This window comes from Nycticebus coucang, chromosome 1 (assembly GCF_027406575.1).
Source record: "Nycticebus coucang isolate mNycCou1 chromosome 1, mNycCou1.pri, whole genome shotgun sequence".
Lineage (NCBI taxonomy): Eukaryota > Metazoa > Chordata > Mammalia > Primates > Lorisidae > Nycticebus > Nycticebus coucang.
In genome coordinates this window covers 69166969-69178068 of record NC_069780.1, presented here as the reverse complement: position 1 = coordinate 69178068, position 11100 = coordinate 69166969, and the positions used below count along the sequence as shown (strand labels likewise).

At 39.5% G+C, this 11100-nt stretch overlaps 1 non-coding gene and 1 pseudogene across 1 annotated transcript; one reads left to right on the top strand and one right to left on the bottom strand.

The window, feature by feature from the left end:
- Nucleotides 1-485: 485 nt before the first annotated feature.
- LOC128592300 (U6 spliceosomal RNA) lies at nucleotides 486-589 on the bottom strand. The gene has a single exon (XR_008381835.1). It is a non-coding gene; the product is annotated as a U6 spliceosomal RNA (small nuclear RNA).
- Nucleotides 590-8228: 7639 nt separating this feature from the next.
- Nucleotides 8229-10736, top strand: LOC128590369 (40S ribosomal protein SA-like; annotated as a pseudogene).
- The last annotated feature ends 364 nt before the right edge of the window (nucleotides 10737-11100 follow it).

The window sequence follows — 11100 nt, the reverse complement described above, 5'->3', positions numbered from 1 at the left end:
AAAGTGAGACTGTTAAAAAGTTGATTGCAAAAATCAAGGAAGGTGACAACAGTGGTTTGGACCAGGCCTTTGACTAGCTTCTGATCTCTATTCCTCCTCTTTGAGGACCCTCTTTCAAACCCCATGGCTTTCTTGTCACTTTTAGACACAAGAACATGTGTGTTGTTGGTAATTACTACTACTAGCCTCAGGCATTCAGTGTGCTCCTTGTCCGAGTTCTACATCACATTCAAAGTATTTCCCCCTCTAACGCTCCCTGCAGCCCAACTCCTGGCATGACCCATGACTGGAGACTGGCAGTGAGGGCCCTGGCATAGTCTGTTATTTTACTGCTCCTCACCCTGAGTTGTCCCTCTTCCTCTCCCTTCATCTGCTGTTCATTTTTTTTTTTTTTTTGGTACCAAATTTCTTTATTTGAAGGAATGGTATAAATAAAAGAACTTAAGTGGATGTTTTGGTACAACTTATAGAAAAGGTAAAGGAAAAAAAATATGGAACGCTTCACGAATTTGCGTGTCACCCTTGCGCAGGGGCCATGCTAATCTCTGTATCGTTCCAATTTTAGTATATGTGCTGCTGAAGCAAGCACCATTTTTTTTTTTATTAAATCATAGGTGTGTACATTAATGCAATCATGGGGCATGATACACTGGTTTTATAGACCGTTTGACACATTTTCATCACACTGGTTAACATAATCTTCCTGGCATTTTCTTAGTTATTGTGTTAAGACATTTATATTCTACATTTACTAAGTTTCACATGTACCCTTGTAAGATGCACCACAGGTGTAATCCCACCAATCACCTTCCCTCTTCCCATCCTCTCCCTCCCTGCTCTCCCTCTCCCCCTTCCCCATATTCTTAGGTTATAACTGGGTTGTAGCTTTCATATGAAAGCCAAAAATTAGTTTCATAGTAGGGCTGAGTACATTGGATACATTTTCTTCCATTCTTGAAGAAATATTTTACTAAGAAGAATATGTTCCAGCTCCATCCATGTAAACATGAAAGAGTTAAAGTCTCCATCTTTCTTTAAGGCTGCATAATATTCCATGGTGTACATATATCACAATTTATTAATCCATTTGTGGATCAATGGGCATTTGGGCTTTTTCCATTACTTAGCAATTATGAATTGGGTTGCAGTAAACATTTTGGTATAAATATCTTTGTTACATTGTGATTTTTGGTCTTCTGGGTATATACCTAGTAGAGGAATTATAGGCTTGAATGGCAGATCTATTTTTAGATCTCTAAGTGTTCTCCAAACATCTTTCCAAAAGGAATGTATTGATTTGCATTCCCACCAGCAGTATAAAAGTGTTCCCTTTTCTCCACATCCACATCAACATCGCTGGTCTTGGAATTTTGTGATATGGGCTAATCTTACTGGAGTTAGATGATATCTCAAAGTAGTTTTGATTTGCATTTCTCTGATGATTAAGGATGATGAGCATTTTTTCATATGTCTGAAGGCCGTGCACCTGCCTTCTTCAGAAAAGTTTCTCTTCAAGTCCCTTGCCCAGCCTGCGATGGGATCACTTGTTCTTTTCTTGCTTATACATTTGACTTCTCTGTGGATTCTGGTTATTAAACATTTGTCAAAGACATAACCTGCAAATATCTTCTCCCATTCGGAGGGCTATTTGCTTGCTTTACTTACTGTGTTCTTGGCTGTGCAGAAGCTTTTCAGTTGGATAAGGTCCCAGTAGTGTATTTTTGAAGCTGCTTCAATTGCCCGGGGGGTCCTCCTCATAAAATACTCACCCAGACCGATTTCTTCAAGGGTTTTCCCTGCACTCTCTTCTAGTATTTTTAAAGTTGCATGTCTTAAGTTTAAATCTTTAATCCAGTGAGAGTCTATATTAGTTAATGGTGAAAGGTGTGGGTCCACTTTCAGTCTTCTACAGGTTGTCAGCCAGTTCACCCAGCACCATTTGTTAAATAGGGAATCTTTTCCCCACTGAATGTTTTTAATTGGCTTGTCAAAGATTAAATAATGGTAAGTAGCTGGAAGCTGGATTCATCTCTTGGTTCTCTATTCTGTTCCAGACATCTACTTCTGTGTTTTTGTGCCAGTACCATGCTGTTTTGATCACTATCGATTTGTAGTAAAGTCAGAGGTCTGGTAGCGTGATTCCTCCTGCTTTGTTTTTATTTCTGAGTAATGTCTTGGCTATTCGAGGTTTTTTTCTCATTCCATATAAAACTAAGTATTGTTTTTTCAAGATCTTTAAAGTATGACAGTGGAACTTTGATAGGGATTGCATTAAAATTATATATTGCTTTGGGTAGTAGGGACATTTTAACAATGTTGATTCTTCCCAGCCATGAGCATGGTATGTTTTTCCATTTGTTAACATTTTCAGCTATTTCTTTTCTTAGAGTTTCATATTTCTCTTTATAGAGATCTTTCACATCCTTTGTTAGATAAACTCCCAAATATTTCATGTTCTTTGGCACTACTGTGAATGGGATAGAGTCCCTAACTGTTTTTTCAACTTGGCTATTGTTGGTATATATAAAGACTACCAATTTATGAATGTTGATTTTGTAACCTGAGATGCTGCTGTATTCCTTGATCACTTCTAAGAATTTTGTAGTAGAATCCTTGGTGTTTTCCAGATATACAATCATATCATCTGCGAAGAGCGAAAGTTTGATCTCTTCTGACCCTATATGGATACCGTTGATCGCCTCTTCTTCCCTAATTGTGGTGGCTAAAATTTCCATTACAATGTTAAAGAGCAGTGGAGACAATGGGCAGCCTTGTCTGGTAACTGATCTGAGTGGAAACGATTTCAATTTAACTCCATTCAATATGATATTGGCTGTGGGTTTGCTGTAGATGGCCTCTATCAGTTTGAGAAATGTCCCTTCTATACCAATTTTCTTAAGTGTTCTGACCATGAAGGGATGCTGGATATTATCAAAAGCTTTTTCTGCATCAATTGAGAGAATCATATGGTCGGGGTGGTGCCTGTGGCTCAGTGGGTAGGATGCCAGCCCCATATACTGAGGGTGGCGGCTTCAAACCCCGCCCAGCCAAACTGCAACAACAACAAAAAAAATAGCAGGGCATTGTGGCAGGCGCCTGTAATCCCAGCTACTTGAGAGGCTGAGACAAGAGAATCTCCTAAGCCCAGGAATTGGAATTGCTGTGAGCTGTGACACTACAGCACTCTACCAAGTGTGACAAAATGAGACTCTGTCTCTAAGAGAGAATCATATGGTCTTTGTTTTTTAATTTGTTTATGTGCTGAATTATACTTATAGATTTACGTGTATTGAACCAGCCTTGAGACCCTGGGATAAAACCGACTTGGTCATGATGTATAATTTGTTTGATGTGTTGCTGGATTCTGTTTGTTAGGGTCTGTTGCATATTTTGGCATCTATATTCATTAGTGATACAGGTCTATAATTTTCTTTTCTTGTTGGGTCCTTTCTTGGTTTGGGGATCAGGATGATGCTTGCTTCATAGAATGTGTTGGGTAGTCTTCCTTCTTTTTCTACATTTTGGAACAGGTTCAGTAATATAGATACTAGTTCCTCTTTAAAGGTTTGGTAGAATTCTGACGTGAAGCCATATTGTCCCTGGCTTTTCTTTTTAGGGAGATTTTGTATGGTTGATGCTATTTCAGAATTTGATATTGGCCTGTTCAACATTTCCACTTGATTCTGGCTAAGTCTTGGGAGTTGATGTGCTTCCAAGTATTGGTCAATTTCCTTCAGATTTTCATATTTCTGAGAGTAAAGTTTCTTGTAATATTCAGTAAGGATTCATCTGTTGTTATTTCGTCTTTGTCGTTTCTGATTGATGAGATCAGAGAGTTTACTCTTTTTTTTCTGGTTAGGTTAGCCAAAGATTTATCTATTTTTATTGACCTTTTCAAAAAACCAGCTTTTTGATTTATTGATCTGTTGTATAATTCTTTTGTTTTCAATTTAATCCTGCTCTAAGTTTGGTTATTTCTTTTCATCTACTGGATTTGGGGTTGGAATGTTCTTCCTTTTCCAGTTGCTTGAGATGTCCCATTAAGTTGTTAACTTCCTCTCTTTCTGTTCTGTTGAGGACGGCTTGCAGTGCTATAAATTTCTCTCTTAGGACTGCCTTTGCGGTATCCCAGAGATTCTGATAATTCATGTCTTCATTGTCGTTTTGTTCCAAAATTTGGTAATTTCATTCTTTTTTTTTTTAGAGACAGAGTTTCACTTTATGGCCCTTGGTAGAGTGCCGTGGCATCACACAGCTCACAGCAACTGGGCTCCAACTCCTGGGCTTAAGCAATTCTCTTGTCTCAGCCTCCCGAGTAGCTGGGACTACAGGCGCCCGCCACAACGCCTGGCTATTTTTTAGTTGCAGTTCAGCCGGGGCCGGGTTTGAACCCGCCACCCTCGGTATGTGGGGCCAGCGCCTCACCGACTAAGCCACAGGCGCCGCCTGGTAATTTCATTCTTAATGTCATCTATGACCCAACTATCCTTCAGCATAAGGTTAACTTCCATGTTTTTGTATGAATGTGCAGGTTCCTATTGTTACTGAGTTGAACTTTTATTCCATGGTGGCTCAAGAAGATGCAAGGAATAATTTTTATTCCTTTAAATTTACTGAGGTTAGACTGGTGACCTAAGACGTGATCAATTTTGGAGTATGTTCCCTGGGCTGATGAGAAGTATGTGTATTCAGTTTTGTTGGGATGAAATGTTCTGTAGATGTCTGTTAAATCCAAATGTTGGATGGTTAGGTTTAAATCTAAGATTTCTTTGCTCAGCTTCTTGTTGGAGATCAATCCAACACTGCCAAAGGAGTGTTGAAATCTCCAGCTATTATGGATCTGGAGGAAATCAAGTTGCTCATGTCTGTTAGAGTTTGTCTTATAAATTGAGGTGCATTCTGTTTGGATGCATAAATATTAATAATTGAAATTTCATCATATTGAGTATTATCCTTAACAAATATGAAGTGACCATTCTTATCCTTCCTTACTTTTGTTGGTTTAAAGCCTATTGTATGTGCAAATAGAATTGCAACACCTGCTTTTTTCTGATTACCATTTGCCTGAAATATGGGCGACCATCCTTTCACCCTGAGTCTATATTTATTTTTTGAGGTTAGATGTGACTCTTGTATGCAGCAAATATCTGGCCCGAGTTTTTGTATCCAGTCAGCTAACCTGTACCTCTTTAGGGGACAGTTTAAGCCATACACATTAATGGAGAATATTGATAAGTGTTGTAAAATTTTGGGTATCAAGTTTTTCGAAAGTCCAGTGGACATTTTTAATCCTTTTACCACTGTGGAAGTTGGAATTTGATCGAAAGTTTCTGAGTGAGTTTACTTTTGTGGTATGGGATTGGGCTGGTCATTATGGAGGATAGGTCTGAGAATATCCTGAAGAGCTGGTTTGGTTATGGCAAATTTCTTCAACATGTAAATGTCATTAAAGTATTTAATTTCTCCATCATAAATGAAACTCAGTTTAGCTGGATACAGGATCTGGGGTTGAAAGTTATTTTGCTTTAGGAGATTAAAAGTCAATGACCACCCTCTTCTGGTTTGAAAAGTTTCAGCAGTGAGATCTGTTGTCATTCTAATATTGTTCCCTTTGTAGGTAATGGATTTCTTATGTCTGGCTGCTTTCAGAATTTTCTCCTTCATATTAACTTTGGTGAAGTTAATTATGATATGCCTGGAGTATGTCTTATTCAGGTTGAGTCATGCTGGGGTTCTGGAACTGTCAGCTATCTGAATTTCAGAATCCTTTGGCATGTCTGGAAAATTCTCTTTCATAATTTCATGGAGAAGGGCCTCTGTGCCTTGCGAAGCCACTTCATCACTTTCAGGGATTCCAATGAGGCGAATCTTAGCCTTCTCTGAATTATCCCAGAGCTCTCTGAGAGAATGATCTGTTTTGCTCTCCATTTCTCTTTCTCTTTGAGAGTTTGGGAGTGTTCCAAAACTTTGTCTTCAATGTCAGAAATACTTTCTTCTGCTTGGTGCACTCTGTTACTGAGGGATTCTATTGTATTTTTCAGATCTTTGAGGGCTGCAAATTCTTGCTTCAGTGCGTCAAAATCTTTGGTGGTTTTGTCTTTAAATTCATTCAATTCTTGAGACAACTTTTGAATTTCTCCTTGAATTTCTAATTCTGACTTTTGACTTGCTCCTCGAATTTCTTTTTTTTTTTTTTTTTGCTCCTCGAATTTCTAATTCCAAATTTTCCTCTATTCTATTAATCTTGTTTGCAATCCAATTTCTGAATTCGATTTCTGACATCTCGGCCAGCTGTTTATGAATGGGATCTTCAGTTACACCTGCCATATCTTTCCTTGGGGAGTTTGATCTATTCTGGTTATTCATGTTAACAGAGTTTTTCTGCTGATTCCACCCCATGATTATTTTACACCATTTGAGTTTTGACCTGGAGCTTTGTCAAGGACCCGTACAGTGCTATGACCTGAGATACTGGGGACCTATTTGGTGTTGTGGGGCTAAGTGGCTCTGCCTTGTTTTCAGCTGGTGTCTGTGCGACCCTAGTGAAACAGTTACTCTGGGTTGAAGTCTCATCTGTGGAGAAATACCAGCAATTAAGTCACCCCGCCCCCCACAGGTAACAATTGGAAAAGGAAAACCAAAGCTTCCTACAACCACACACCTGGGGCACCACTTAGATAGTCCTTGGGTGACTAGCTCAGTTCAAAATTTCCAAATCAATTGTCTCCGTCAGCACCTATCTCAGGTGGGAGAGTTTAAAAGGTCTCTGGCAACTAGATCACAGGGGTCTGCTGACAACTCAAATATGACTTGCTCTGGTGCTCTGTGAAGTCAGGAGGACCCACCCAGCAAATAGATTAGTCTGTTAGGGTTGATGCCTCCTTCCCCATCTTGGACCTCTGTCACACCCAGTCACTGATAACCCCACAGGGCTGTGACCCAGTTGCCTCCAATGAGCAGATACCCTGTTCTTTTCTTGCCACCAGCAGTTCCGCTGCTGCTCCCTCCTTCTGGAACTGCATGGCCCGTGGGATGCGCCTTCCTTGCTGGTTCTTTCCTCCGGCTCTGGGGGTAGAGTGGGTTGAAAACCTTGCTGACAGAGGATCCAGTGGCACATTTGAGGCGCTGTGGTTACCCAGGTGCCACAAGTAGGTGAAGGCGAGCCAGCCCACTAGTGCCGTGCTGGGCCCCTGGCTGGGAATGCCTTATCTGCTGTTCTTGACCCCCACAGGGATGGAATGGGATGCTAGGAGTCTAGAGGAGAGTGGCCAAAGTCTCACAAGCTGTAGGCAGGTGTTAATTCTTGGGAGCACTGCAGCACTTCTTTGTCTCCCTGGCTGTGCACCTAAAGTCTGTAACAGTGGGATCCTCAGCCTACCCTTTGAAGCACACCTTCACGGCTACAACACCTGCTTGAAACAATCCAAGGTAAGGTGCTCCTCTGCTGCTCCCTCCCTGTCTGGTTCTTGCCAGTTACTCAAGTCTGCTACAGGGCACTTGTGGTATGTGCTGGGTTCTCCCCAGAGCTGTCTTGCCATACTCTGCTCTGCACTAGGCAGGACCAGTGCAAAGAGAAGAAATGCCAGTCTCCTCTGCTTTTAGGCACACCTGATCTCTAGGATGGATCCTCTTGCAGACTTCCCCTAATGGAAAATAGAGGGAAAAATTTGCAAATATTCTTACTAGTCAACCCCAAACTCACATCTTACATAAATTCTGTAGTACATTAACTTTCTTTAACTATGTTTTCTTTTTAAATAAGCTGGAGATGGGTCAATGGGGGTGAAGGGATATATCAGTTCTCATTCTAATTTCTTTTAATAAGCCCCAGAGTGGATATTTGGCAATTCCTTGGCATTCTCTTTAAAGTGGAGAATGCCACAAATTTCCAGACCACAGGAAAGTCTAAGTTAAATCCCTATTTCCTAAGTTGTATATTCTTGATTTAATTTTTAAAATACTGATTTTCTTAGAAAATTATATATCATTCATTTTTTTATTCATAGTCATGTTAATTATTTAGTAGATTCAATATATTTTGGTTTCAGCTCCTTATAACTGGCCTCTAATAGCCATGACATAAGGAACTTGAAATTTTGCTGAGATAAGAATTTGGACTAAGCAAGCCTGGGTCTGAGTCCAGCACTTTAATCTCATTGTGGCTTTGTTGTTCTCTGCTTGTCAATAGCAACTCTATAAGTGATGAAATGTGTGTTTCTTTGAGGAAAATGGCCATTAAAGAAGAAAAAACGTTAGCACAGCTTGAAAAGGCAGTAAAATGGCTGGGTGAGGATGTGCTAGGAATCACGTAGCTTTTTTACAGGTGTGATTTAAAGGAAAGCTGAGCTAATATGTCAGCATTTATCATTTTGGAGATTCATTCACACCTCTTAATATTACCAGAGCAAAAGTCCATGCTCTATGAGATACCATTTATTCACTTATTTTTTAGAAATTTCTTTTATGTTTGCAGTTATAGTCTCTTACAGTTGTATTTGTGTGGGCATGCTTTCTTTTTTTATTTCTTGGTAATATTTTTCAGAGGTGAGTATACAACTTTTCCAAGAATCAGCTCTCAGTATACTGATTTACCAATTCTGCATTTTTCATAAAATTCTTTCACCAGACATTTGCTTGTCTTGCTCACTTCTTTCTTTCAAATATATTTCAAATGTCATTTCTTCAGATGAACCTTTAATAACCTTCTCATAACCTTTAGATTTTGTCTAAAATGGCAGCTTTTTCCCACCTTTTTCAGTCTCTAATACCTTACCCTATTCTATTTTTCTTTACAGCATTGATCTCTCTATAAGATTATCATATAATTACTTATTTGTGTGTTTGCTCATTTATTGCTCACTAAAATGTATGTTCCCTGTATCCTCAGTGCCTAGAACAGTGCCCAGAACATAATAGGCCTTTGTGAAAATATTCATTGAACAAATGATTGAATAAAGAGTGAATGATTTTACTCATCTTGTTTTCTTAAGATGTTTTCCTCTAGCCATTTGGAGTTTAATTATGAGTTCATTTACTTCCATTTTTATTTAACAATCAGAGAATTTAATTTTAAAATATACTTTGTGTTTGTGGTTTTTCTTTTTCCATTCTTCGCAGTTATTAAGCCCTAGACATTTTTATGTTTCCAAGTGGTTTTCTAAAAAAATTTTTTGTTGATTACCAATTTTCATTTGCAGCAAGAGAATATGAGCTGTATAACATATTGTTTCTTGGCATTTATTGAGATTAGCTTCATGAGCTGCTCCATAATAATATCTTTGTGAATGTTCTCTGTATAATAAAGTTTACTTTGTCTAATAAAAACCTTAATAATTGTACTATTCAAACCTTTATAAGCTCTTGGTCAATCTTTCTTTTGTAAAAAAGTGGGAGTTGTTCTAAATTCTTTTTTTTTTTTTTTTTGGTTTTTGGCCAGGGCTAGGTTTGAACCCACCACCTCTGGCATATGGGACTGGTGCCCTACTCCTTGAGCCACAGGCGCCGCCCTCTAAATTCTTATAACAAAAACAATTTTCCATCAGTATTTACCTTCTACTTTCAGCATAGAAATTCATGACTGTTTAATCTTTGCTGGGAAGTAAATTGCTGATCAATACATATGAGTATCTTTCTACTGCTTTGTGACATTCAGTTTAATTTTGTTAAAGATTATATCACTAGTTGCTTTGATCTGATTTTGCCTGATAAATCTTTCTGTTTCCTTATGTTAGGTGTGAGTTCTGAAGGGTTTTTTGGTTGTTGTTGGTCCAAACTCTGAACTTTTTCAAATAATCTTATTTCTATCTTTCTTTCTTTTTTTTTTTTTTACAGCGTTGTTCTGGATTCCCACGGTAACTTAAAGGGAAACTTTTCACAACGTCCAGAGCCCTTGATGTTCTGCAAATGAAGGAGGAGGATGTCCTCAAATTCCTTGCTCTAGGTACCCACTTAGGTGACACCAACCTTTATTTCCAAATGGAACAGTACATCTACAAAAGGAAAAGTGAGGGCATCTACAGCAGAAATCTGAAAAGGACTTGGGAAAAGCAGCTTCGGCCATTGTTGCTATAAAAAACACTGCTGACGTCAGTGTCCTATCCTCCAGGAATACTGGCTAGTGAGCTGTGCTGAAGTTTGCTGCTGCCACTGGACCCGCTCCTATTGCTGGCCGTCTCACTCCTGGAACCTTCACTACCCAGATCAGCCTTCCAGGAGCCTCATCTTCTAGTAGTTACATCCCAGGGCTGACCACCAGCCTCTCACAGAGGTGTGTTATGTTAACCTGCCTACCACTGCTCTGTGTCACACAGATTCTCCTCTGCATTATGTGGACATCACCATTCCATGCCACAAGGGAGCTCACTCAGTGAATGTGGTGGATGCTGGCCCGGGAAGTTCTCTGCATGCATGGCACCATCTCCCAGGAACACCCATGGGAGGTTGTACCTGATCTCTATTTCTACAGAGATCCTGAGGAGATTGTAAGGAAAGAGCAGGTGGCCACTGAGAAAGTTGTGATCCTGGAGGAATTTCAGGGGAATGGACTGCTCCAGCTCCTGAGTTTACTGCTGCACAACCAGAAGCCACAGACTGGTCTGAAGCCTGCAGGTGCCCCCTGTGCCTATTCAGCAGGTCCCCACTGAAGACTGGAGCTCCCAGCCTGCGACAGAGACTGGTCTGCCGCTCCCAAGGCTCAGGCCACTGGGTGGGTGGGAACAACCCCTGAGTGGTCTTAAACTGTTCTTCCACAAGCTCTTAAACAAGATAGAAATAAGGTTGGTGGAAAATAAAAATCACCTTTAAAAAAAAAGACAATTTTCGGAACTTATATAAAATAAAGAATTCAGCATATTTTTCTTTTCCATTATCACTTCTTGATACTGAAATGTAATTTAGTGTTATAAATGTTAATTATTTTTATTTGGTTACAGATTTGGAACTTCATGCTTCTCTTTTATACTTCAGGTTCACTTTTGCTTTTAATTTTGTAATCATATGTGGCTAAGACAGTAGTTAGCAAATTGAAAGCCAGTATCTGCTCTCCACAGCCTTTTTTTTTTTTCAAGTATGCCTCCCCCCATCCACACAAATGTAATTTGA